Below are 3,967 nucleotides of genomic sequence, written 5' to 3'. Positions count from 1 at the left end.
CCATTCAGTGATTGCTGGGAATGACGGCTCACCAGATGCTCCACAGATGGCAGGGAAGGAGGAGAGTGTGATGACGGTGGGGAGAGGATGATCGGGTCTGAGTGGAAGACTACTCTGATCACCAATCCTGTGGAAAGAAAGGGCTACTTCAGATACTCAGAACAGGTTTCTCTTTAATGCTTGAGGACATAATACAGAGAACTTTTCACTGACTTTGGATGTGACTATATTTTTTTCCCTGATAACTTCAGACGTATAGAACTACAGCACAGTAGTTCTACAGTATATCACATCTAAAAAAACGTATTTTAATACAGGCAAAAAGTTCTTTGACAACATTATGCAATAATTACTAATAAGAATTCCTTTATCAGAAGTGCTTAAAGTGGCGGGAGCGGATGCTGGAGTGGGGTCGGACCAGGGCTGAGGCAGCCCCCTCCCCGCCCCCGCCTCAGTGGATCACGATGCGGTTTCCAGTCACAACATGGGGGTCACAGCACACGCAGCCGCCACAGAGGCAGTGTGGGTTTCCTGTCAGCTCAGCAGCCCCCCAGGGGACTGACTGCAAACGTTTACAGAGACTTACTGAGACTCGAAGCCCTCTGGGGTTTCTGAAGAGGAAGAGGAACTGCAGTGCAGGATTCTAATTTGGGGAAAATTAAATAACCTGGTAAAAGAGTGGATACGAGGACTCAATGAAAGCAAGAAACTTCCATAGCCTGTAACTGAAAATGTTGGAAGAAACTTTTTCCTTTTAGTAAATCAGTGTCACCACCTTTTGTCCGGACTCACAAAGGGTGCTGATACTGATGCACTGTGTGCTGTACCAAGACATGTTAATTGAAGGGACTTTTTCACCTCATTCTATGAGAAGTTGAAATTACAGGAAGAAGTAAAAGATTTAAGAGCTGTGGAAGAGGCATTTGTGCCAGTTATCAAACTCTGTTTTGATGGGACAAAGATTGATATTTTATTTGCAAGATTAGCATTGCAGACTATTCCAGAAGATTTGGATCTATGAGATGACAGTCTACTTAAAAGATTAGATATAAGATGCATAAGAAGTCTTAATGGTTGCAAGATAACCAATGAAATTTTACATCTAGTATCAAACATGGACAACTTCAGGTTAACTCTGAGAGATGTCCAGGTTAGTACGTGAAGAAATACTATTATTATCATGTTAGCAACAATTGCATCAAATTATGGGCGAAACACCACACCGTCTATTCCAATATATTAGGGTTTGTCACTGGTGTTTCCTGGGCTATGCTAGGAGCAAGAACTTGCCAGCTTTATCCAATTGCCATGGCATCAACTCTTGTACATAATTTTTCTTGGTATTTTCTAAATGGGAATGACCAAATCCCGTGCTAGTGAAGCAGCCTGAAAAATGCAATCTTAATTTGCCTGTATGGGACTCCAGGGTAAACCCCAGTGATAGGTACCAATTTGCGCCTATAATTACACCAGCATACCCACAACAGAACTCCACATACAGTGCATCCATTTCAACACAGATGGTTGTGGTTGAGGAGTTTAAATAAAGTCTTTCTATCACAGACTTTGCTGAGTAAGGTAGAGTAGTCCAAACTTTTTGAAGCTCCAATCTTCTTTCAAAAGTACAAGGATTATATTGTACTTCTAGCAGGTGCACCGACAGAAAAACAACGTTTAGAGTGGGTGGGCTTGGTGGAATCAAAAATTTGAATCCTAATTGGAAGCTTGGAAAAGAATGAATTTATTACATTGGCTCATGTCAATCCCCAGGCATTTCCGGCACCCAAAGAAAATCCTGACAAGAAAGAATTTTGCACAGTGTGGGTGATTTGGGTTAGTGTTTAAAAAAACAGAAAACTACAAAAACCTGAGTGTCAATCTCCCCATGACATTCAGGCTTTCACAGACACAGTGTATAGGCAAAGCAAGAAACAGCAAGATGTTTGAGGTGGATATGAGAATTGCTGCAACGCATGTAAAAAGAAAGCAACTCCATCAACTACTACCTAAGCATGTGCTTTAGAAAAAGAAAAAGCATTCAGCAGAAGGTGTCAGATTCACAGCTCTGAATGGCAGTAGGCTTGACTTGTCTGCGGACAGTGATAGCAGCGTGTCTGTGCCTTCATCTACGAGTGCTATGAGGACCAGTCCCGGCAGCTCTCGGGGCAGAAACAGTCCTGCTCCAGCTGCAACAGCAGCATCTGTGACCAACACACAGGCTACCGAAGTTTCTGTGCCACAAGTAAATTCCAGTGAAAGCTCAGGGGTTACATCGAGGGAAAGCGTTCCTCAAACTGCCACACAACCAGCCATTTCTCTACCACCAAAGCCTGTGGTCTCCAGAGTTGTTTGTTCAATGTGTCTGGTAAATCCGCCACCTAGACCTTCAGAAAATGCAGCAACAAAAGTATCTAATCCTGTAGAGGGAGTCACGAGGACATCGCCACCTCATAAAGAAGCTAGTTCCAAGAAAACTAAAACAGAAGAGGACGAAACAAGTGAAGATGCTAACTGTCTTGCTTTGAGTGGATGTGAAAAAACAGAAACAAAGGAACAACTTGATCCAGAGACAAGTACAGCTCATTCAGAAGCCATCCAGACAGCCGCTTCTCTGTTGGTGTCTCAGAAAACACCCAGTATGGACCTTTCTGATATCCCTGCTGTCCCCGCAAATCCTATTCCTGTTATCAGGAATTCAATAAAACTGAGATTGAATCAGTAAAAACAACCTCAGGGGTCCAAAACAATACTTGCCAACTCAGCCTGTTGTCTTCAAATGCTAAAAATGGAGAATGGCGGGTACAAGACGAGACACAACTAAAAATGGAGTTGGGTTGTTGTGGTGCCCTCCTTCCTGGGCTAATCAGCACTTGATCAGAAGTCCAGGTTAGTATGTGAAGCCAGGAATATTATTATTCTCATGTTAGCAACAATTGCATTAGCAGTTTCAAAAAATTACTGCCTAACAAAAAGAAAAATAAAAACAAAAAGAACCACCTCAAGCTATGTTTGACATCTAGATTGGGCTTATGTTTGCATTTGAAAAATTTGCAAAGTGACATAAGAATTATGTATTCTGATGATGCACTTTTATGTATATTTTTATTAGACAGTAGAATAAATTTAGATTTTTAGCTTGATGGATTTTCATTTTTTCTGAAGGATTTCCTTTATTCTTCAAATTGGACACCATTGTGCTGTGGTGTACGGTTACACTTCAGAGAAAGGATAACAGTACATCTAGTTCAGTCTTTATGAGGTAGTGAGAACCTTTAAAAATGAAAGGTCAACTCTAGGGGGCATTTGACATTGAAAGAACAATGAGGAAATACTTGGTTTTGATGGGTCATGATGAAGAAATGATATATTGGGTTTCTTTATAGAATTATTTTATAGTGTATACAAATCAGCAATCAGCCAACTTTGACCTACAGAAGCTCTGTATTCTTTTGCCTTCATTGTCTTAGAAACAAACAAAAAACGGTTTATGTACCTCCCTTTCCCACTTTTTCTTCTTTTTTTCTTTTTGCTTGTATACACAAGGTAGGACTTACTTACAAGAAACAAAATGACAGTATTTTTTTTACGCCGCATTGTAAAACCAATGACCTGTGACCACATGGCACAGAACATGTAAATTTTAGTCCCATGAAACTTGAGGGTGACAAAGGGGACGAAAAGTAATGCCTGTGAAACATGATATCTATCTATCTTGGATGGCTGTTTGATCTCTAAATAAGAGGAATTATGCACACTCCACAGAACTACTATCTATAGTAAAATTGATTTTCAATTTTAAACATGTGGGCAAAGGGCTTTTTTCCTGGATTTTAAAACTAATTTTTACTTTTAAATGGTTTTCCAAACTTTGTCCGTAAATTTTACATATAAAAAGCTTTTAAAAAATCATTTCTAATAAGCACTTGACATCTAATCAGTTCTCTGCTCCTTTTTTATTTTATCAAAA

General features: G+C 40.0%; 1 pseudogene; it reads left to right on the top strand.

Annotated features, from left to right (window-relative positions):
* Window positions 1-464: 464 nt before the first annotated feature.
* Window positions 465-2,722, top strand: LOC100961181 (annotated as a pseudogene).
* Window positions 2,723-3,967: the final 1,245 nt, after the last annotated feature.

Source organism: Otolemur garnettii, unplaced genomic scaffold (genome assembly GCF_000181295.1).
Source record: "Otolemur garnettii isolate 467f Iridium unplaced genomic scaffold, OtoGar3 scaffold00013, whole genome shotgun sequence".
Taxonomy (NCBI): domain Eukaryota; kingdom Metazoa; phylum Chordata; class Mammalia; order Primates; family Galagidae; genus Otolemur; species Otolemur garnettii.
The sequence above is the reverse complement of the archived record's forward strand: the minus strand, read 5'-3'. Positions and strand labels throughout refer to the sequence as shown.